The sequence below is a fragment of the Poromitra crassiceps genome, assembly GCF_964638095.1.
Source record: "Poromitra crassiceps genome assembly, chromosome: 7".
In the NCBI taxonomy this organism is placed as follows: domain Eukaryota; kingdom Metazoa; phylum Chordata; class Actinopteri; order Beryciformes; family Melamphaidae; genus Poromitra; species Poromitra crassiceps.
In genome coordinates this window covers 39,454,374-39,479,794 of record NC_139628.1, presented here as the reverse complement: position 1 = coordinate 39,479,794, position 25,421 = coordinate 39,454,374, and the positions used below count along the sequence as shown (strand labels likewise).

Sequence of the window (25,421 nt, the reverse complement as noted above, 5' to 3'; positions counted from 1 at the left end):
AGCGGGTGCGACACGACCTCATATCCATATGGCAAAGGCAAGATCAGCACACTAAAAACTTTGCTGGCAGGGAACTTCTCAGGCTTGGCTGATGTACTGATGAAGTGGGCGTGACAGAGGCTGATTTGCTGGAGGCAGCAAAACCCTTCCTCCTTGCTCTGTATCGTCAGCTGCCCGGAACTTCTATGGAATCTGCCCGATTTACGCTGTTCACCAAAAATAAAAAAAGCCCCAAAGTGATGGCCCTTCCTCCAACAACGACCAACCTGTTGCAGCACGTGTTGAGGGCTCATTTACAAGTGATGTTGTGGAAAGCAGCAGAGCACCAAGCTCCACCCGACGTGTCAGCCGATGTCACAAAATTTGGATGGGAGATCCAGGATAGTATCCCTGTTCCTGTCATTGCTAAAGGTGACCCAGCACCGCCAGAGCTAATTGACGTGATCCGGTGTCGATGTAGGGCACAGGGTAAGAAGTGCATCACTGAGGCGTGTGGCTGCCACAAAGAACATCTTTCATGCACGTCATACTGTAACTGCTCTGGTGAAGATAGCTGCTGCAATCCATACACGAACAGTCGAGATGTACAGATGAGGATGATGACATGGAGGATGCTGAGGAGGCTTTTGAGAATGATGTAGACCAGGAGGAGGATGTAGACCAGGATGTTGGGGAAGAGAGTTTTGATGAAGGTGCCGATCAGGAGAGCGAGGGCCTGCATACAGATATTTAATTTAGTTGCGAAAGATAAAGATTATTGTCTTATTGCATACTTTTTTTCACACTTTTATATTTCTGAATACCAGTTCTTGTGACATGTTAACTCATTCACCGCCAGTTTAGGACTGCCAATATTTAGCACAGGCCAAAGATTTTCATAATTGTTGGTCATCTTTCAAGACCCACAGTAAATTATCTATTAGCACCAGAGTGATTTGCAATACCTCAAAATGAAGATGTACGTCTCTGGGTTCACCAGGAAAAAAAAGTGAGCTTTTAGCATGTTCTGTACTCTACTTATAGCCATTTATATACACCCTGTTTTCTACCCAAAAGGTCTTCCTGAGAAAATAAACAGGAGAAAAGGCAATTTTTGTAAAAGGGCACAATCTCAGGCAGAACTCACTCTCAATTCTTTTATTTTGAACTGTATTGACATCAGACATGTAAATATTATTCGTTAGGACACAAATGACAAAAAAAATATATATATATATATATATATACACATGAAGTGCTTTTTTTTTACATTCAACAATACAGTTTACTCGGTGTGAGTGAGTGTGCAGACAGACAGACAGACAGACAGACAGACACACCGACAGACAGACAGACAGACAGACAGACAGACAGACACACACACACACACACACACACACACACACACACACACACGATCCCCCTTTTAGATTTCTAACCCCACATAGGATAAGCAATAACCACGCCCTGTGGCGCTGGGATTGGCCAGGAGCAACACTGGAGGGCACGCAGCCCAGCGATTTCATGAACCAACTGAATAGCTCTTGAGAAAGGACAGCGGGCTGCTGTGACTGCCGCCGCTTCTGCCTTGTGCCTTGCTGTTGTGTGTTTATTTTGTTTATGTTCTGGTCCACCCGTCCTCGTCCATGTCTCCCTGTCATATCCTCCCTGAAATCGTTCCCGTTTTCCCCTCGGCTATTCAACACGTCCTCACCGCCCTCGCAAACTGATCGATCATTTCCTCATTCCTCCGATGATCAAACACATCTCTTGATTACTTTCTCCCGTTTTCTCCGGGCTGGCACAGAGGAAGGCGACTCCAGAGTCCCCACTCCAGCTCGTGCAGCGCGCCGAGGCGCGTTTCAATGGCGTTTCTCCTGTCTGCACAAGGAAGCGTTACCCGTTTTCTGCTTTTCCTCTTGCTCAATTTCAAAACAACAGCTGCGGTATGTGTTTGTTCACGTGTTGTCTTAGATGGTAGGGACATGATACTATGTCAGAGGCTGGGTAAGTGTTTGAAATACGCCCTGCAGTAATAAAAACAAAAACACGTCAAACACGTCATTGGCGGGGAGGGCTATTTCTGATAACACGTCAAAGACGTCATTGGCGGTGAATGAGTTAATGGCAGTTCTCACACAAAGATTCATTATTCATTGTCCACCCAGAGGTAAATTTTAACATTGACCTGACCTTTAGCACATGAGATTGAACTGCAATTAAAAAAATAACATCAGAAATGGATTCTACACACATGAAAACCCTAAAAAAGAAGTATTACACATCATTCTAGGACAAGCGGGTCAAAAGTAACATTTTTGAGATGGCGTTCGGCGGGCATCTTGGATTATGCAAATTCCCAGAGTTGCCCAAAGTTGCCATTTGGGCAACCAAGCTAAAATTGTTCAAGGTCCCCATATTAATACAAATCAACAAAAAAACTTCATAGGAAAGAACATTTCTAGGTCTAGTATTGAACAGATAGAAACGTCAAATCGACTATGAGTTGACTGCTTCTGAAGAAGGTAATGGAGTGTAACGAATTAACCATGCAGTCTGATATCAGGCTAGAATCTTCTCCTTCCAAAAAGAACGAGCAAGAACAAAAGCTGCTGGACACTGTTTTAATTCCTGTAGTGCGGTTATATAGAGTAGCCATACCTCCAGACTTCCAGCAGCTGTTGGTCAGTAAAGAAGACGTTCCCCTTGAGCTGCAGGACTGGAGCCCCACTCAGAAAGATGAACAGGAGGAACTCTGGAACAGTCAGGAGGGAGATAAGCTTAAGGAGGACCCAGATCCCCCACACATTACAGAGGAGCAGGAGGAACTCTGGACCAGTCAGGAAGGAGAACAGCTTCAGGAGGACCCAGAGCCCCCACACATGAAAGAGGAACAGGGGGAACTCTGCATCAGTCAGGGGGGAGAGCGGCTTCAGGAGGACCCAGAGCCACTACACATGAAAGAGGAACAAGGGGAACTCTGCATCAGTCAGGGGGGAGATCAGCTTCAGGAGGACCCAGAGCCCCTACACATGAAAGAGAAACAGGGGGAACTCTGCATCAGGAGGGAGGGAGAGCAGCTTCAGGAGGACCCAGAGCCCCTACACATTAAAGAGGAACAGGAGGAACTCTGCATCAGTCAGAGGGGAGAGCAGCTTCAAGAGCCAGAGGAGGCTGATATCACCAAGTTCCCATTCATTGCTGTCTCTGTGAAGACTGAAGATGATGAAGAGAAGCCTCAGTCCTCACAGCTTCACCAAAGCCAAACTGATCAGAAGAAAGAGGCAGAGCCTCTAGCCAGCAGCTCAACTGAACAGATGAAAACAGAAGCTGATGAAGATGACCGTAGTAGAGCATCAGAACCAGCCAGTGCTGGCAAGACTTCAGACTCTTCTGAGACTGAAGACAGTGATGATTGGCCGGAAACTAGTCAACCTCAGTCTCTCTTAGACTCACAGAAAAACAGTAAAGTTCTTGGGAATAAACACTTTAGTTGTTCAGTTTGTGGTAAAAGATTTGTTCATAACAGAAGCTTGCACAGACACATGAGACTGCACACAGGAGAGAAACCATTTACATGTTCAGTCTGTGGTAAGAGTTTTCGTTGTAAACAAACCCTGAAGGACCACATGATAATCCACACAGGAGATAAACCATTTAAATGCTCAGTCTGTGGTAAGAGCTTTGGTCTTAAAAGAAGCTTGAAAGAACACATGATGCTCCACACAGTAGATCCATTTAAATGCTCAGTCTGTGGTAAGAGCTTTGGTCAATATAGAACATTGAAAGAACACATGGGAGTCCACACAGGAGAGAAGTCATTTAATTGCTCAGTCTGTGGGAAATGTTTTGGTCGTAAAGGAAGCTTGAAAGAACACATGATGCTCCACACAGGAGATAAACCATTTAAATGCTCAGTCTGTGGTAAGAGCTTTGGTCGTAAAGGAAACTTGAAAAAACACATTGGAGTCCACACGGGAGATAACCCATTTAAATGCTCAGTCTGTGGGAAATATTTTCGTCATAAACAAACCCTTAAGGAACACATGATAATCCACAAAGGAGATAATCCATTTAAATGCTCAGTCTGTGGTAAAATATTTGCTCGTAACAGAAACTTGACCACACACATGATAAGACTGCACCCAGGAGGGGAACTCTGCATCAGTCAGGGGGGAGATCAGCTTCAGGAGGACCCAGAGCCCCTACACATGAAAGAGGAACAGGGGGAACTCTGCATCAGTCAGGAGGGAGAGCGGCTTCAGGAGGACCCAGAGCCCCTACACATTAAAGAGGAACAGGAGGAACTCTGCATCAGTCAGAGGGGAGAGCAGCTTCAAGAGCCAGAGGAGGCTGATATCACCAAGTTCCCATTCATTGCTGTCTCTGTGAAGAGTGAAGATGAGGAAGATAAGCTTCAGTCCTCACAGCTTCATCAAAGCCAAACTGATCAGAAGAAAGAGGCAGAGCCTCTAGCCAGCAGCTCAACTGAACAGATGAAAACAGAAGCTGATGAAGATGACCGTAGTAGAGCATCAGAACCAGCCAGTGCTGGCAAGACTTCAGACTCTTCTGAGACTGAAGACAGTGATGATTGGCCGGAAACTAGTCAACCTCAGTCTCTCTTAGACTCACAGAAAAACAGTAAAGTTCTTGGGAATAAACACTTCAGTTGTTCAGTTTGTGGTAAAAGATTTGTTCATAACAGAAGCTTGCACAGACACATGAGACTGCACACAGGAGAGAAGCAATTTAATTGCTCAGTCTGTGGTAACAGTTTTGGTCAGAAACACCACCTGACAAGACACATGAAAGTCCACACAGGAGAGAAACCATTTAAATGCTCAGTCTGTGGGAAATGTTTTGGTCGTAAAGGAAGCTTGAAAGAACACATGATGCACCACACAGGAGATAAACCATTTAAATGCTCAGTCTGTGGTAAGAGCTTTGGTTGTAAACAAACCCTGAAGGACCACATGATAATCCACACAGGAGATAAACCATTTAAATGCTCAGTCTGTGGTAAGAGCTTTGGTCAATATAGAACATTGAAAGAACACATGGGAGTCCACACAGGAGAGAAGTCATTTAATTGCTCAGTCTGTGGGAAATGTTTTGGTCGTAAAGGAAGCTTGAAAGAACACGTCATGCTCCACACAGGAGATAAACCATTTAAATGCTCAGTCTGTGGTAAGAGCTTTGGTCGTAAAAGAAGGTTGAAAGAACACATGATGCTCCACACAGTAGATAAGCCATTTAAATGCTCAGTCTGTGGGAAATGTTTTGGTCGTAAAGAAAGCTTGAAAGAACACATGATGCACCACACAGGAGATAAACCATTTAAATGCTCAGTCTGTGGTAAGAGCTTTGGTCGTAAAGGAACCTTGAAAGATCACATTGGAGTCCACACGGGAGATAACCCATTTAAATGCTCAGTCTGTGGGAAATATTTTCGGCATAAACAAACCCTGAAGGATCACATGATGCTCCACACAGGAGATAAACCATTTAAATGCTTAGTTTGTGGTAAGAGTTTTGGTCGTAAAGGACACTTGAACAAGCACATGATAGAGCAGGGCCACACAGCAGAGCAGGCATGTGCAGAGGATGTGGTGGAGAGAGCTCAAGCACCTGAGCTTTTGCTCCTTAATGTCCAAGTGCCCTTTTTGTAACCATCTTTCAGAGGCTGTAGTGGGCTTTTTAAAGCTAGAGTGAAGATACTGAAGATGTATGAAACTACAAGACCTAAGGCATCCATACCAAGCATGACATGCTAGCTTGTCAAATATGATTGTATTGTTTTCTTCATGCCCTATGTATATTTTTAATAACATGGTGGCAGGGATAATGACACCGTGCAAACTAAGCAAAGTAGTGTGAAAGTATGTAAACTAAGCATTACATTATTGTGCTACTCAAAAATAATTCTGCAAGTTTGGCAGGTTAACATGTGCCCCTTTTTAAGATTGAGCACCTGCGCCTCTAAAGGTCTCTGCACGGCCCTGCAGCAGAGGTCAAAATCTAACATCAGTCAAGACATTCACTGATGATAAAAGGGCAAAGTTCTTACTCAACATATCAAATGGCTAATATGTCAGAAAGGATTTGCAGTACTTTTTCATTCAGTAATGGACAATTGATTTTATGTTTGAAATTGAATTCCTGTGTCTGGTTTAATTCAGTGTATTGGACTTGCTGAGTTATAGAGTTGTTTGTACTCTTCCCAAACACTTTGGTTATATCTCTTTTCTTAAAACAAGTAGAATAATTGTAATAGTTGAATCTGTCACTATAAACTTTTCTATCATACTGGGCACAAAAAACACATTTTCCTTAAGAAAGTGTACTTGGTCCAGGTTAACTTGTTTCAGCTTTTATGTTTGGTGGGTTTGGCGGAAGGGTCCAACTCCCACGGGTCCACTAGTACAAATAATGTTCTTGATGACGCTGGTAAAAAGAAGAAGAAGCATGGACTCACTTCAGCGTCTGAATTGGCTGATAAAAATGTGTTTTATATTAATGATTACTGTAAATAAACACAATTTCATTTTGGAGAAATCAGTGTTTTAAATGTCAAACAAATGGCATGCACTGTAACATCTTTCTACTCCAAACTCTTTGTGTAGGCTATGTGTGTGTATGCTGGGTCTTTGGGGGTGTTTTTGTCTTGTTGGTTGTAATATGTAAAATTTAATAAAAATAATATTCAACCCCGTTGTGGTCTCAATGAGTATTGCTGCTAAAAGATGAGAGGTGTTTCTGTATCAGTGGGGGCGGGGACTTAGGCTCAGCAGTTTTCAGTTGTTTTCCAGCAAGACATATAGGCCAGCAGAGAGAACAAATAATTGAGGCTAGGCGCACACATGCTTCCTTTCAGCTCCTTTCATGCTGACGATGCGGCAGCTGAGTCGGACAAGAAGATTGATGAGGACGGACCGGACGGACTCATTTGACGTCGGACAAGGATGTGGTGGACGTATCTGCAACAGATCTAGACTTCGATAAATACTGAGGGATTCATTCGCGCAAACTCAGACAATTGTGTTGGTATGAGAGTAATAGTATGGACAATGATGTATGATGAACTGGAGCACGTTGGGTGGACAGTGGACACTATTAAATGTTTTCACTGTATATAATTGCATCGTGAATCTACTAAAATTCAGTAGGTGGCGGTATGCACCTTAAAAGTTGGATTGCAAGCCGCCAAAAAAAACGTGAAGAAGACGTCGGACAAGATGGCGGCAAGTGTAAATATTCTTGAGCGGAGGGCTACCTTACCGATTTCCCCCCTTCGTTAGTATAGTTTACAACTGTATTGTATGTATGGATGATATTATCACGAATATATAAACTGGAGGCGAGGCTCCGTTAAGCCCTGAGGAGGAAGAAGCTCCTCTCTGCCTTATGGGCTCAGATGAATGGTTTAGCTTAGTTAGCTGTGAAGCTAATGGAGCTAACGTTGTTGGAGCTTTGAAGAACAACGTTTGTCATTAAATCATCCAGGAGGGAAAGTTGCTGTATCACTGTATGGAAATGTCTAATGTCCAAAACCTGACAGTGTTGGTGAACTAGTAACTACTGCTGCCGTTGAAGATATATTTTGGGCTGCTTAAAGAAGATCGCAGAGTACGAGGAGGTAGCTTGCCTGACTCAAGACCTTCGAGTCTTCCCACTCCACTGAGTTGACTGCTTCTGAAGAAGGTAATGGAGTGTAACGAATTAACCATTCAGTCTAATATCAGACTAGAATCTTCTCCTTCCAAAAAGAACGAGCAAGAACAAAAGCTGCTGGACACTGTTTTAATTCCTGTAGTGCGGTTATACAGAGTAGCCATACCTCCAGACTTCCAGCAGCTGTTGGTCAGTAAAGAAGACGTTCCCCTTGAGCTGCAGGACTGGAGCCCCACTCAGAAAGATGAACAGGATGAACTCTGGAACAGTCAGGAGGGAGATAAGCTTAAGGAGGACCCAGATCCCACACACATTAAAGAGGAGCAGGAGGAACTCTGGACCAGTCAGGAAGGAGAACAGCTTCAGGAGGACCCAGAGCCCCTACACATGAAAGAGGAACAGGGGGAACTCTGCATCAGTCAGGAGGGAGAGCGGCTTCAGGAGGACCCAGAGCCCCTACACATGAAAGAGGAACAAGGGGAAGTCTGCATCAGTCAGGGGGGAGATCAGCTTCAGGAGGACCCAGAGCCCCTACACATGAAAGAGGAACAGGGGGAACTCTGCATCAGTCAGGAGGGAGAGCGGCTTCAGGAGGACCCAGAGCCCCTACACATTAAAGAGGAACAGGAGGAACTTGGCATCAGTCAGAGGGGAGAGCAGCTTCAAGAGCCAGAGGAGGCTGATATCACCAAGTTCCCATTCATTGCTGTCTCTGTGAAGAGTGAAGATGAGGAAGATAAGCTTCAGTCCTCACAGTTTCACCAAAGCCAAACTGATCAGAAGAAAGAGGCAGAGCCTCTAGCCAGCAGCTCAGCTGAACAGATGAAAACAGAAGCTGATGAAGATGACCGTAGTAGAGCATCAGAACCAGCCAGTGCTGGCAAGACTTCAGACTCTTCTGAGACTGAAGACAGTGATGATTGGCCGGAAACTAGTCAACCTCAGTCTCTCTTAGACTCACAGAAAAACAGTAAAGTTCTTGGGAATAAACATTTTAGTTGTTCAGTTTGTGGTAAAAGATTTGTTCATAACAGAAACTTGACCAGACACATGAGACTGCACACAGGAGAGAAGCGATTTAATTGCTCAGTCTGTGGTAACAGTTTTGGTCAGAAACACCACTTGACAACACACATGAGAGTCCACACAGGAGAGAAACCATTTAAATGTTCAGTCTGTGGTAAGAGTTTTCGTCGTAAACAAACCCTGAAGGACCACATGATAATCCACACAGGAGATAAACCATTTAAATGCTCAGTCTGTGGTAACAGTTTTGGTCAGAAAGAACACTTGACAACACACATGAGAGTCCACACAGGAGAGAAACCATTTAAATGCTCAGTCTGTGGGAAATGTTTTGGTCGTAAAGAAAGCTTGAAAGAACACATGATGCACCACACAGGAGATAAACCATTTAAATGCTCAGTCTGTGGTAAGAGCTTTAGTCGTAAAGGAAACTTGAAAGAACACATGATGCGCCACACGGTAGATAATCCATTTAAATGCTCAGTCTGTGGGAAATATTTTCGGCATAAACAAACCCTGAAGAAACACATGATGCTCCACACAAGAGATAAACCATTTAAATGCTTAGATTGTGGTAAGAGTTTTGGTCGTAAAGGACACTTGAACAAGCACATGATAGAGCAGGGCCACACAGCAGAGCAGGCATGTGCAGAGGATGCGGTGGAGAGAGCTCAAGCACCTGAGCTTTTGCTCCTTAATGTCCAAGTGCCCTTTTTGTAACCATCTTTCAGAGGCTGTAGTGGGCTTTTTAAAGCTAGAGTGAAGATACTGAAGATGTATGAAACTAGAAGACCTAAGGCATCCATACCAAGCATGACATGCTAGCTTGTCAAATATGATTGTATTGTTTTCTTCATGCCCTATGTATATTTTTAATAACTTGGTGGCGGGGATAATGACACCGTGCAAACTAAGCAAAGTAGTGTGAAAGTATGTAAACTAAGCATTACATTATTGTGCTACTCAAAAATAATTCTGCAAGTTTGGCAGGTTAACATGTGCCCCTTTTTAAGATTGAGCACCTGCGCCTCTAAAGGTCTCTGCAAGGCCCTGCAGCAGAGGTCAAAATCTAACATCAGTCAAGACATTCACTGATGATAAAAGGGCAAAGTTCTTACTCAACATATCAAATGGCTAATATGTCAGAAAGGATTTGCAGTACTTTTTCATTCAGCAATGGACAATTGATTTTATGTTTGAAATTGAATTCCTGTGTCTGGTTTAATTCAGTGTATTGGACTTGCTGAGTTATAGAGTTGTTTGTACTCTTCCCAAACACTTTGGTTATATCTCTTTTCTTAAAACAAGTAGAATAATTGTAATAGTTGAATCTGTCACTATAAACTGTTCTATCATACTGGGCACAAAAAAACACATTTTCCTTAAGAAAGTGTACTTGGTCCAGGTTAACTTGTTTCAGCTTTTATGTTTGGTGGGTTTGGCGGAAGGGTCCGACTCCCACGGGTCCACTAGTACAAATAAAGTTCTTGATGACGCTGGTAAAAAGGAGAAGAAGCATGGACTCACTTCAGCGTCTGAAATGGCTGATAAAAATGTGTTTTATATTAAGGAAAGTTTTCAACTTTCTAAGTAGTATTTTTAAACTTTTATTATTATGAGTCCCGGCTTGGGCAGAGAGAAGAATGAATTTACATAATTTGTAGGCCATTGTGCGTAACCTAAAATTTGAGAATCCTATTTTCAGGGAGACAGTAATAATATGCTATATATATATATGCTATATGTAGTCTAGGCTTATAACACTGATTTCTCCAAAATGAAATTGTGTTTATTTACAGTAATCATTAAATGTCAAACAAATGGCATGCACTGTAACATCTTTCTACTCCAAACTCTTTGTGTATGTGTGTGTATGCTGGGTCTTTGAGGGTGTTTTTGTCTTGTTGGTTGTAATATGTAAAATTGAATAAAAATAATATTCAACCCCGTTGTGGTCTCAATGAGTATTGCTGCTAAAAGATGAGAGGTGTTTCTGTATCAGTGGGGGGGGGGGGGGGGGGCGGGGACTTAGGCTCAGCAGTTTTCAGTTGTTTTCCAGCAAGACATATAGGCCAGCAGCAGAGAGAACAAATAATTGAGGCTAGGCGCACACATGCTTCCTTTCAGCTCCTTTCATGCTGACGATGCGGGAGCTGAGTCGGACAAAAAGATTGATGAGGACGGACCGGACGGACTCATTTGACGTCAGACAAGGATGTGGTGGACGTATCTGGAACAGATAGGCTTAGATAAATACTGAGGGATTCATTCTCGCAAACTCAGACAATAGACCAAATCAGCGGGGATGTTTACATTTACTTCCGGTTACCCCTGGGGTCCACACATCATAATGGCGGTGAACACGGCACAAACTGACATGTTGAAGACAAAAACAGACAAAGAAGACAAAAATGGTTCGTTCATGTTGTGTTGTTGTTTAATATCATTCATAACAACACTTTCACTAGTGGAGACCAGACTAGCTAATTTACCTGTTGGACCAGACCAGACCAGACCAGACTTGAAGCTAAATTAAATTAACGTGGCATCAGTAGCTCTGTCGTTAACGAGTCTGCAAAAAAACAGCGAGTTTGACAGTTGTAAACAAATGTTATTAGCTAGCTAACACTACATAAAACAAACAAAGAGGAATGGCTAGATACGTCAGACAAGCATGTTTACCAACCGTTTGAACATTTAAATTGAAAGTAGTCGGCCGAAAACAACGAGAGGGTTTGACAGCATTTATTTGACAACACGCACATTTAAACCTGCCGCCTTCCCAAAGTGGTACGCGGAAGTAATGTTGTTTACATGGTGACGTCACGGTGATTTGGTCTATTGGGTATGAGAGTAATAGTATGGACAATGATGTATTATGAACTGGAGCACGTTGGGTGGACAGTGGACACTATTCAATTTTTTTACTGTATATAATTGCATTGTGAATCTACTAAAATTCAGTAGGTGGCGGTATGCACCTTAAAAGTTGGACTGCAAGCCGCCAAAAAAAACGTGAAGAAGACGTCGGACAAGATGGCGGCAAGTGTAAATATTCTTGAGCGGAAGGCTACCTTACCGATTTCCCCCCTTCATTAATATAGTTTACAACTGTATTGTATGTATGGATGATATTATCACGAATATATAAACTGGAGGCGAGGCTCCGTTTAGCCCTGAGAGGAGGAAGAAGAAGCTCCTCTCTCTCTTATGGACTCGGATGAATGGTTTAGCTTAGTTAGCTGTGAAGCTAATGGAGCTAACGTTGTTGGAGCTTTGAAGAACAACGTTTGTCATTAAATCATCCAGGAGGGAAAGTTGCTGTATCACTGTATGGAAATGTCTAATGTCCAAAACCTGACAGCGTTGGTGAACTAGTAACTACTGCTGCCGTTGAAGAGATATTTTGGGCTGCTTAAAGAAGATCGCAGAGTACGAGGAGGTAGCTTGGCTGAGTCAAGACCTTCGAGTCTTCCCACTCCACTGAGTTGACTGCTTCTGAAGAAGGTAATGGAGTGTAACGAATTAACCATTCAGTCTGATATCAGGCTAGAATATTCTCCTTCCAAAAAGAACGAGCAAGAACGAAAGCTGCTGGATACTGTTTTAATTCCTGTAGTGCGGTTATACAGAGTAGCCATACCTCCAGACTTCCAGCAGCTGTTGGTCAGTAAAGAAGACGTTCCCCTTGAGCTGCAGGACTGGAGCCCCACTCAGAAAGATGAACAGGAGGAACTCTGGAACAGTCAGGAGGGAGATAAGCTTAAGGAGGACCCAGATCCCACACACATTACAGAGGAGCAGGAGGAACTCTGGACCAGTCAGGAAGGAGAACAGCTTCAGGAGGACCCAGAGCCCCCACACATGAAAGAGGAACAGGGGGAACTCTGCATCAGTCAGGGGGGAGAGCGGCTTCAGGAGGACCCAGAGCCGCTACACATGAAAGAGGAACAAGGGGAACTCTGCATCAGTCAGGGGGGAGATCAGCTTCAGGAGGACCCAGAGCCCCTACACATGAAAGAGAAACAGGGGGAACTCTGCATCAGGAGGGAGGGAGAGCAGCTTCAGGAGGACCCAGAGCCCCTACACATTAAAGAGGAACAGGAGGAACTCTGCATCAGTCAGAGGGGAGAGCAGCTTCAAGAGCCAGAGGAGGCTGATATCACCAAGTTCCCATTCATTGCTGTCTCTGTGAAGAGTGAAGATGAGGAAGATAAGCTTCAGTCCTCACAGCTTCACCAAAGCCAAACTGATCAGAAGAAAGAGGCAGAGCCTCTAGCCAGCAGCTCAACTGAACAGATGAAAACAGAAGCTGATGAAGATGACCGTAGTAGAGCATCAGAACCAGCCAGTGCTGGCAAGACTTCAGACTCTTCTGAGACTGAAGACAGTGATGATTGGCCGGAAACTAGTCAACCTCAGTCTCTCTTAGACTCACAGAAAAACAGTAAAGTTCTTGGGAATAAACACTTTAGTTGTTCAGTTTGTGGTAAAAGATTTGTTCATAACAGAAGCTTGCACAGACACATGAGACTGCACACAGGAGAGAAGCGATTTAATTGCTCAGTTTGTGGTAACAGTTTTGGTCAGAAACACCACTTGACAACACACATGATAATCCACACAGGAGAGAAGTCATTTAATTGCTCAGTCTGTGGGAAATGTTTTGGTCGTAAAGTAAGCTTGAAAGAACACATGATGCTCCACACAGGAGAGAAACCATTTAAATGTTCAGTCTGTGGTAAGAGCTTTCGTCGTAAACAAACCCTGAAGCACCACATGATAATCCACAAAGGAGATAAACCATTTAATTGCTCAGTCTGTGGGAAATGTTTTGGTGGTAAAGGAAGCTTGAAAGAACACATGACGCTCCACACAGGAGATAAACCATTTAAATGCTCAGTCTGTGGTAAGAGCTTTGGTTGTAAAGGAACCTTGAAAGAACACATTGGAGTCCACACGGGAGAGAAGTCATTTAATTGCTCAGTCTGTGGGAAATGTTTTGGTCGTAAAGTAAGCTTGAAAGAACACATGATGCTCCACACAGGAGAGAAACCATTTAAATGTTCAGTCTGTGGTAAGAGCTTTCGTCGTAAACCAACCCTGAAGGACCACATGATAATCCACACAGGAGAGAAGTCATTTAATTGCTCAGTCTGTGGGAAATGTTTTGGTCGTAAAGTAAGCTTGAAAGAACACATGATGCTCCACACAGGAGAGAAACCATTTAAATGTTCAGTCTGTGGTAAGAGCTTTCGTCGTAAACAAACCCTGAAGCACCACATGATAATCCACAAAGGAGATAAACCATTTAATTGCTCAGTCTGTGGGAAATGTTTTGGTGGTAAAGGAAGCTTGAAAGAACACATGACGCTCCACACAGGAGATAAACCATTTAAATGCTCAGTCTGTGGTAAGAGCTTTGGTCGTAAAGGAACCTTGAAAGAACACATTGGAGTCCACACGGGAGATAACCCATTTAAATGCTCAGTCTGTGGGGAATATTTTCGTCATAAACAAACCCTGAAGGAACACATGATAATCCACAAAGGAGATAATCCATTTAAATGCTCAGTCTGTGGTAAAATATTTGCTCGTAACAGAAACTTGACCAGACACATGATGAGACTGCACCCAGGAGGGGAACTTTGCATCAGTCAGGGGGGAGATCAGCTTCAGGAGGACCCAGAGCCCCTACACATGAAAGAGGAACAGGGGGAACTCTGCATCAGTCAGGAGGGAGAGCGGCTTCAGGAGGACCCAGAGCCCCTACACATTAAAGAGGAACAGGAGGAACTCTGCATCAGTCAGAGGGGAGAGCAGCTTCAAGAGCCAGAGGAGGCTGATATCACCAAGTTCCCATTCATTGCTGTCTCTGTGAAGAGTGAAGATGAGGAAGATAAGCTTCAATCCTCACAGCTTCACCAAAGCCAAACTGATCAGAAGAAAGAGGCAGAGCCTCTAGCCAGCAGCTCAACTGAACAGATGAAAACAGAAGCTGATGAAGATGACCGTAGTAGAGCATCAGAACCAGCCAGTGCTGGCAAGACTTCAGACTCTTCTGAGACTGAAGACAGTGATGATTGGCCGGAAACTAGTCAACCTCAGTCTCTCTTAGACTCACAGAAAAACAGTAAAGTTCTTGGGAATAGACACTTTAGTTGTTCCGTTTGTGGTAAAAGATTTGTTCATAACAGAAGCTTGCACAGACACATGAGACTGCACACAGGAGAGAAGCAATTTAATTGCTCAGTCTGTGGTAACAGTTTTGGTCAGAAACACCACTTGACAAGACACATGAGACTGCACACAGGAGAGAAGCAATTTAATTGCTCAGTCTGTGGTAACAGTTTTGGTCAGAAACACCACTTGACAAGACACATGATGCACCACACAGGAGAGAAACCATTTAAATGCTCAGTCTGTGGGAAATGTTTTGGTCGTAAAGAAAGCTTGAAAGAACACATGATGCACCACACAGGAGATAAACCATTTAAATGCTCAGTCTGTGGTAAGAGCTTTGGTCGTAAAGGACACTTGAACAAGCACATGATAGAGCAGGGCCACACAGCAGAGGAGGCATGTGCAGAGGATGTGGTGGAGACCTCAAGCACCTGAGCTTTTGCTCCTTAATGTCCAAGTGCCCTTTTTGTAACCATCTTTCAGAGGCTGTAGTGGGCTTTTTAAAGCTAGAGTGAAGATACTGAAGATGTATTAAACTAGAAGACCTAAGGCATCCATACCAAGCATGACATGCTAGCTTGTCAAATATGATTGTATTGTTTTCTTCATGCCCTATGTATATTTTTAATAACTTGGTGGCGGGGATAATGACACCGTGCAAACTAAGCAAAGTAGTGTGAAAGTATGTAAACTAAGCATTACATTATTGTGCTACTCAAAAATAATTCTGCAAGTTTGGCAGGTTAACATGTGCCCCTTTTTAAGATTGAGCACCTGCGCCTCTAAAGGTCTCTGCACGGCCCTGCAGCAGAGGTCAAAATCTAACATCAGTCAAGACATTCACTGATGATAAAAGGGCAAAGTTCTTACTCAACATATCAAATGGCTAATATGTCAGAAAGGATTTGCAGTACTTTTTCATTCAGCAATGGACAATTGATTTTATGTTTGAAATTGAATTCCTGTGTCTGGTTTAATTCAGTGTATTGGACTTGCTGAGTTATAGAGTTGTTTGTACTCTTCCCAAACACTTTGGTTATATCTCTTTTCTTAAAACAAGTAGAATAATTGTAATAGTTGAATCTGTCACTATAAACTGTTCTATCATACTGGGCACAAAAAAACACATTTTCCTTAAGAAAGTGTACTTGGTCCAGGTTAACTTGTTTCAGCTTTTATGTTTGGTGGGTTTGGCGGAAGGGTCCAACTCCCACGGGTCCACTACAAATAAAGTTCTTGATGACGCTGGTAAAAAGAAGAAGAAGCATGGACTCACTTCAGTGTCTGAAATGGCTGATAAAAATGTGTTTTATATTAAGGAAAGTTTTCAACTTTCTAAGTAGTATTTTTAAACTTTTATTATTATGAGTCCCGGCTTGGGCAGAGAGAAGAATGAATTTACATAATTTGTAGGCCATTGTGCGTAACCTAAAATTTGAGAATCCTATTTTCAGGGAGGCAGTAATAATATGCTATATATATATGCTATATGTAGTCTAGGCTTATAACACTGATTTCTCCAAAATGAAATTGTGTTTATTTACAGTAATCATTAAATGTCAAACAAATGGCATGCACTGTAACATCTTTCTACTCCAAACTCTTTGTGTATGTGTGTGTATGCTGGGTCTTTGGGGGTGTTTTTGTCTTGTTGGTTGTAATATGTAAAATTGAATAAAAATAATATTCAACCCCGTTGTGGTCTCAATGAGTATTGCTGCTAAAAGATGAGAGGTGTTTCTGTATCAGTGGGGGCGGGGACTTAGGCTCAGCAGTTTTCAGTTGTTTTCCAGCAAGACATATAGGCCAGCAGAGAGAACAAATAATTGAGGCTAGGCGCACACATGCTTCCTTTCAGCTCCTTTCATGCTGACGATGCGGGAGCTGAGTCGGACAAGAAGATTGATGAGGACGGACCGGACGGACTCATTTGACGTCGGACAAGGATGTGGTGGACGTATCTGGAACAGAGATAGGCTTAGATAAATACTGAGGGATTCATTCGCGCAAACTCAGACAATTGGGTTGGTATGAGAGTAATAGTATGGACAATGATGTATTATGAACTGGAGCACGTTGGGTGGACAGTGGACACTATTAAATGTTTTCACTGTATATAATTGCATTGTGAATCTACTAAAATTCAGTAGGTGGCGGTATGCACCTTAAAAGTTGGATTGCAAGCCGCCAAAAAAAACGTGAAGAAGAAGAAGAAGACGTCGGACAAGATGGCGGCAAGTGTAAATATTCTTGAGCGGAGGGCTACCTTACAGATTTCCCCCCTTCGTTAGTATAGTTTACAACTGTATTGTATGTATGGATGATATTATCACGAATATATAAACTGGAGGCGAGGCTCCGTTTAGCCCTGAGAGGAGGAAGAAGAAGCTCCTCTCTGTCTTATGGGCTCAGATGAATGGTTTAGCTTAGTTAGCTGTGAAGCTAATGGAGCTAACGTTGTTGGAGCTTTGAAGAACAACGTTTGCCATTAAATCATCCAGGAGGGAAAGTTGCTGTATCACTGTATGGAAATGTCTAATGTCCAAAACCTGACAGCGTTGGTGAACTAGTAACTACTGCTGCCGTTGAAGAGATATTTTGGGCTGCTTAAAGAAGATCGCAGAGTACGAGGAGGTAGCTTGGCTGAGTCAAGACCTTCGAGTCTTCCCACTCCACTGAGTTGACTGCTTCTGAAGAAGGTAATGGAGTGTAACGAATTAACCATTCAGTCTGATATCAGGCTAGAATCTTCTCCTTCCAAAAAGAACGAGCAAGAACGAAAGCTGCTGGACACTGTTTTAATTCCTGTAGTGCGGTTATACAGAGTAGCCATACCTCCAGACTTCCAGCAGCTGTTGGTCAGTAAAGAAGACGTTCCCCTTGAGCTGCAGGACTGGAGCCCCACTCAGAAAGATGAACAGGAGGAACTCTGGAACAGTCAGGAGGGAGATAAGCTTAAGGAGGACCCAGATCCCCCACACATTACAGAGGAGCAGGAGGAACTCTGGACCAGTCAGGTAGGAGAACAGCTTCAGGAGGACCCAGAGCCCCTACACATGAAAGAGGAACAGGGGGAACTCTGCATCAGTCAGGGGGGAGAGCGGCTTCAGGAGGACCCAGAGCAGCTACACATGAAAGAGGAACAAGGGGAACTCTGTATCAGTCAGGGGGGAGATCAGCTTCAGGAGGACCCAGAGCCCCTACACATGAAAGAGAAACAGGGGGAACTCTGCATCAGGAGGGAGAGAGAGCAGCTTCAGGAGGACCCAGAGCCCCTACACATTAAAGAGGAACAGGAGGAACTCTGCATCAGTCAGAGGGGAGAGCAGCTTCAAGAGCCAGAGGAGGCTGATATCACCAAGTTCCCATTCATTGCTGTCTCTGTGAAGAGTGAAGATGAGGAAGATAAGCTTCAGTCCTCACAGCTTCACCAAAGCCAAACTGATCAGAAGAAAGAGGCAGAGCCTCTAGCCAGCAGCTCAACTGAACAGATGAAAACAGAAGCTGATGAAGATGACCGTAGTAGAGCATCAGAACCAGCCAGTGCTGGCAAGACTTCAGACTCTTCTGAGACTGAAGACAGTGATGATTGGCCGGAAACTAGTCAACCTCAGTCTCTCTTAGACTCACAGAAAAACAGTAAAGTTCTTGGGAATAAACACTTTAGTTGTTCAGTTTGTGGTAAAAGATTTGTTCATAACAGAAGCTTGCACAGACACATGAGACTGCACACAGGAGAGAAACCATTTAAATGTTCAGTCTGTGGTAAGAGCTTTCGTTTTAAACAAACCCTGAAGGACCACATGATAATCCACACAGGAGATAAACCATTTAAATGCTCAGTCTGTGGTAAGAGCTTTGGTCGTAAAGGAAGCTTGAAAGAACACATGATGCTCCACACAGGAGATAAACCATTTAAATGCTCAGTCTGTGGTAAGAGCTTTGGTCGTAAAGGAACCTTGAAAGAACATATTGGAGTCCACACGGGAGATAACCCATTTAAATGCTCAGTCTGTGGGAAATATTTTCGTCATAAACAAACCCTGAAGGAACACATGATAATCCACAAAGGAGATGATCCATTTAAATGCTCAGTCTGTGGTAAAATATTTGCTCGTAACAGAAACTTGACCAGACACATGATGAGACTGCACCCAGGAGGGGAACTCTGCATCAGTCAGGGGGGAGATCAGCTTCAGGAGGACCCAGAGCCCCTACACATGAAAGATGAACAGGGGGAACTCTGCATCAGTCAGGAGGGAGAGTGGCTTCAGGAGGACCCAGAGCCCCTACACATTAAAGAGGAACAGGAGGAACTCTGCATCAGTCAGAGGGGAGAGCAGCTTCAAGAGCCAGAGGAGGCTGATATCACCAAGTTCCCATTCATTGCTGTCTCTGTGAAGAGTGAAGATGAGGAAGATAAGCTTCAGTCCTCACAGCTTCACCAAAGCCAAACTGATCAGAAGAAAGAGGCAGAGCCTCTAGCCAGCAGCTCAACTGAACAGATGAAAACAGAAGCTGATGAAGATGACCGTAGTAGAGCATCAGAACCAGCCAGTGCTGGCAAGACTTCAGACTCTTCTGAGACTGAAGACAGTGATGATTGGCCGGAAACTAGTCAACCTCAGTCTCTCTTAGACTCACAGAAAAACAGTAAAGTTCTTGGGAATAAACACTTTAGTTGTTCAGTTTGTGGTAAAAGATTTGTTCATAACAGAAGCTTGCACAGACACATGAGACTGCACACAGGAGAGAAGCAATTTAATTGCTCAGTCTGTGGTAACAGTTTTGGTCAGAAACACCACTTGACAAGACACATGAGAGTCCACACAGGAGAGAAACCATTTAAATGCTCAGTCTGTGGGAAATGTTTTGGTCGTAAAGGAAGCTTGAAAGAACACATGATGCACCACACAGGAGATAAATCATTTAAATGCTCAGTCTGTGGTAAGAGCTTTGGTCAATATAGAATATTGAAAGAACACATGGGAGTCCACACAGGAGAGAAGTCATTTAATTGCTCAGTCTGTGGGAAATGTTTTGGTCGTAAAGGAAGCTTGAAAGAACACATGATGCTCCACACAGGAGATAAACCATTTAAATGCTCAGTCTGTGGTAAGAGCTTTGGTCGTAAAGGAACCTTGAAAGAACACATGATGCGCCACACGGGAGATAATCCATTTAAATGCTCAGTCTGTGGTAAGAGCTTTGGTCGTAAAGGAACCTTGAAAGAACACATGATGCGCCACACGGGAGATAATCCATTTAAATGCTCAGTCTGTGGGAAAAAATTTCGGCATAAACAATCCCTGAAGGAACACATGATGCACCACACAGGAGATAACCCATTTAAATGCTCAGTCTGTGGTAAGAGCTTTGGTCGTAAAGGAACCTTGAAAGAACACATGATGCGCCACACGGGAGATAATCCATTTAAATGCTCAGTCTGTGGGAAATATTTTCGGCATAAACAAACCCTGAAGGAACACATGATGCTCCACACAGGAGATAAACCTTTTAAATGCTTAGATTGTGGTAAGAGTTTTGGTCGTAAAGGACACTTGAACAAGCACATGATAGAGCAGGGCCACACAGCAGAGCAGGCATGTGCAGAGGATGTGGTGGAGAGAGCTCAAGCACCTGAACTTTTGCTCCTTAATGTCCAAGTGCCCTTTTTGTAACCATCTTTCAGAGGCTGTAGTGGGCTTTTTAAAGCTAGAGTGAAGATACTGAAGATGTATGAAACTAGAAGACCTAAGGCATCCATACCAAGCATGACATGCTAGCTTGTCAAATATGATTGTATTGTTTTCTTCATGCCCTATGTATATTTTTAATAACATGGTGGCAGGGATAATGACACCGTGCAAACTAAGCAAAGTAGTGTGAAAGTATGTAAACTAAGCATTACATTATTGTGCTACTCAAAAATAATTCTGCAAGTTTGGCAGGTTAACATGTGCCCCTTTTTAAGATTGAGCACCTGAGCCTCTAAAGGTCTCTGCACGGCCCTGCAGCAGAGGTCAAAATCTAACATCAGTCAAGACATTCACTGATGATAAAAGGGCAAAGTTCTTACTCAACATATCAAATGGCTAATATGTCAGAAAGGATTTGCAGTACTTTTTCATTCAGCAATGGACAATTGATTTTATGTTTGAAATTGAATTCCTGTGTCTGGTTTAATTCAGTGTATTGGACTTGCTGAGTTATAGAGTTGTTTGTACTCTTCCCAAACACTTTGGTTATATCTCTTTTCTTAAAACAAGTAGAATAATTGTAATAGTTGAATCTGTCACTATAAACTGTTCTATCATAATGGGCACAAAAAAACACATTTTCCTTAAGAAAGTGTACTTGGTCCAGGTTAACTTGTTTCAGCTTTTATGTTTGGTGGGTTTGGCGGAAGGGTCCAACTCCCACGGGTCCACTAGTACAAATAAAGTTCTTGATGACGCTGGTAAAAAGAAGAAGCATGGACTCACTTCAGCATCTGAAATGGCTGATAAAAATGTGTTTTATATTAAGGAAAGTTTTCAACTTTTTAAGTAGTATTTTTAAACTTTTATTATTATGAGTCCCGGCTTGGGCAGAGAGAAGAATTAATTTACATAATTTGTAGGCCATTGTGCGTAACCTAAAATTTGAGAATCCTATTTTCAGGGAGACAGTAATAATATGCTATATATATATATATATATATATATATATATATATATATATTTAAGCAATATCACATGAGAGGGAGTGTGGTTGTTGGCTAATATTGGCACTGCTGTGATTCGGTCGCAGGCCGAGTGCCGAAGATAATCACAGCAGTGCCAATATTAGACAACAACAGCACAACCTCGAGTGTGATATTGCTTTTATACAACAGTTCTATTTAACAAAGCTGATTAAAAAAATGACAAAAAGCTGAGAAAATATATGATTTCTGTATTTATTCCTCCGCCAACAAAAATAGTCCCCTCAGCTTTCTGCTTTGCTGAAAATGTAGCCTAATCAGCCTAATTAACTGCAGGCTGTCTACTTTACTACTGTCTACTCTACAGCTGTGAAGCGTTTTGTTGATTAGAGCAGCTGTGAAGCGGAGTGATCTACACACAGTGAAGCGCCAGTGCATTATCATGAAATAACGGCACTGGTAGGATCCCTCTTGTCCAATCAAATTGCTCGGCCGGAACTACCTGTTGTATAAATATATATATATATATATATATATATATATATATATATATATATATATATATATATATATATATATATATATATATATGTATATATATATATATGTAGTCTAGGCTTATAACACTGATTTCTCCAAAATTAAATTGTGTTTATTTACAGTAATCATTAAATGTAGGGATGTTCGATATACAAATGGCATGCACTGTAACATCTTTCTACTCCAAACTCTTTGTGTATGTGTGTGTATGCTGGGTCTTTGGGGGTGTTTTTGTCTTGTTGGTTGTAATATGTAAAATTGAATAAAAATAATATTCAACCCAGTGGTCTCAATGAGTATTGCTGCTAAAAGATGAGAGGTGTTTCTGTATCAGTGGGGGCGGGGGGGCTTAGGCTCAGCAGTTTTCAGTTGTTTTCCAGCAAGACATATAGGCCAGCAGAGAGAACAAATAATTGAGGCTAGGCGCACACATGCTTCCTTTCAGCTCCTTTCATGCTGACGATGCGGGAGCTGAGTCGGACAAGAAGATTGATGAGGACGGACCGGACGGACTCATTTGACGTCGGACAAGGATGTGGTGGACGTATCTGGAACAGATATAGACTTAGATAAATACTGAGGAATTCATTCGCGCAAACTCAGACAATTGGGTTGGTATGAGAGTAATAGTATGGACAATGATGTATTATGAACTGGAGCACGTTGGATGGACAGTGGACACTATTACATGTTTTCACTGTATATAATTGCATTTTGAATCTACTAAAATTCAGTAGGTGGCGGTATGCACCTTAAAAGTTGGATTGCAAGCCGCCAAAAAAAACGTGAAGAAGACGTCGGACAAGATGGCGGCAAGTGTAAATATTCTTGAGCGGAGGGCTACCTTACCGATTTCCCCCCTTCGTTAGTATAGTTTACAACTGTATTGTATGTATGGATGATATTATCACGAATATATAAACTGGAGGCGAGGCTCCGTTAAGCCCTGAGGAGGAAGAAGCTCCTCTCTGCCTTATGGGCTCAGATGAATGGTTTAGCTTAGTTAGCTGTGAAGCTAATGGAGCTAACGTTGTTGGAGCTTTGAAGAACAACGTTTGTCATTAAATCATCCAGGAGGGAAAGTTGCTGTATCACTGTATGGAAATGTCTAATGTCCAAAACCTGACAGTGTTGGTGAACTATACTACTGCTGCCGTTGAAGAGATATTTTGGGCTGCTTAAAGAAGATCGCAGAGTACGAGGAGGTAGCTTGCCTGACTCAAGACCTTCGAGTCTTCCCACTCCACTGAGTTGACTGCTTCTGAAGAAGGTAATGGAGTGTAACGAATTAACCATTCAGTCTAATATCAGACTAGAATCTTCTCCTTCCAAAAAGAACGAGCAAGAACAAAAGCTGCTGGACACTGTTTTAATTCCTGTAGTGCGGTTATACAGAGTAGCCATACCTCCAGACTTCCAGCAGCTGTTGGTCAGTAAAGAAGACGTTCCCCTTGAGCTGCAGGACTGGAGCCCCACTCAGAAAGATGAACAGGAGGAACTCTGGAACAGTCAGGAGGGAGATAAGCTTAAGGAGGACCCAGATCCCCCACACATTACAGAGGAACAGGGGGAACTCTGCATCAGTCAGGAGGGAGAGCGGCTTCAGGAGGACCCAGAACCCCTACACATGAAAGAGGAACAAGGGGAAGTCTGCATCAGTCAGGGGGGAGATCAGCTTCAGGAGGACCCAGAGCCCCTACACATGAAAGAGGAACAGGGGGAACTCTGCATCAGTCAGGAGGGAGAGCGGCTTCAAGAGCCAGAGGAGGCTGATATCACCAAGTTCCCATTCATTGCTGTCTCTGTGAAGAGTGAAGATGAGGAAGATAAGCTTCAGTCCTCACAGCTTCACCAAAGCCAAACTGATCAGAAGAAAGAGGCAGAGCCTCTAGCCAGCAGCTCAACTGAACAGATGAAAACAGAAGCTGATGAAGATGACCGTAGTAGAGCATCAGAACCAGCCAGTGCTGGCAAGACTTCAGACTCTTCTGAGACTGAAGACAGTGATGATTGGCCGGAAACTAGTCAACCTCAGTCTCTCTTAGACTCACAGAAAAACAGTAAAGTTCTTGGGAATAAACACTTTAGTTGTTCAGTTTGTGGTAAAAGATTTGTTCATAACAGAAGCTTGCACAGACACATGAGTCTGCACACAGGAGAGAAGCGATTTAATTGCTCAGTTTGTGGTAACAGTTTTGGTCAGAAACACCACTTGACAACACACATGAGAGTCCACACAGGAGAGAAACCATTTAAATGTTCAGTCTGTGGTAAGAGTTTTCGTCGTAAACAAACCCTGAAGGACCACATGATAATCCACACAGGAGATAAACCATTTAAATGCTCAGTCTGTGGTAACAGTTTTGGTCAGAAAGAACACTTGACAACACACATGAGAGTCCACACAGGAGAGAAACCATTTAAATGCTCAGTCTGTGGGAAATGTTTTGGTCGTAAAGAAAGCTTGAAAGAACACATGATGCACCACACAGGAGATAAACCATTTAAATGCTCAGTCTGTGGTAAGAGCTTTAGTCGTAAAGGAAACTTGAAAGAACACATGATGCGCCACACGGGAGATAATCCATTTAAATGCTCAGTCTGTGGTAAGAGCTTTGGTCGTAAAGGAACCTTGAAAGAACACATGATGCGCCACACGGGAGATAATCCATTTAAATGCTCAGTCTGTGGTAAGAGCTTTGGTCGTAAAGGAACCTTGATAGAACACATTGGAGTCCACACGGGAGATAACCCATTTAAATGCTCAGTCTGTGGGAAATATTTTCGGCATAAACAAACCCTGAAGCAACACATGATGCTCCACACAGGAGATAATCCATTTAAATGCTTAGTTTGTGGTAAGAGTTTTGGTCGTAAAGGACACTTGAACAAGCACATGATAGAGCAGGGCCACACAGCAGAGCAGACATGTGCAGAGGATGTGGTGGAGAGAGCTCAAGCACCTGAGCTTTTGCTCCTTAATGTCCAAGTGCCCTTTTTGTAACCATCTTTCAGAGGCTGTAGTGGGCTTTTTAAAGCTAGAGTGAAGATACTGAAGATGTATGAAACTAGAAGACCTAAGGCATCCATACCAAGCATGACATGCTAGCTTGTCAAATATGATTGTATTGTTTTCTTCATGCCCTATGTATATTTTTAATAACTTGGTGGCAGGGATAATGACACCGTGCAAACTAAGCAAAGTAGTGTGAAAGTATGTAAACTAAGCATTACATTATTGTGCTACTCAAAAATAATTCTGCAAGTTTGGCAGGTTAACATGTGCCCCTTTTTAAGATTGAGCACCTGCGCCTCTAAAGGTCTCTGCACGGCC

At 42.9% G+C, this 25,421-nt stretch overlaps 1 pseudogene across 1 annotated transcript in view; it reads left to right on the top strand.

Annotated features, from left to right (window-relative positions):
• The first annotated feature begins 604 nt into the window (after positions 1–604).
• The window catches only part of LOC310779592 (long-chain-fatty-acid--CoA ligase ACSBG2 pseudogene), a 47,366-nt pseudogene continuing 22,549 nt past the window's right edge, over positions 605–25,421 (top strand). The window contains exon 1 of the transcript in view: positions 605–692. The product of the transcript in view is annotated as a long-chain-fatty-acid--CoA ligase ACSBG2 pseudogene (transcript). The remainder of the gene's footprint in view (positions 693–25,421) is intronic.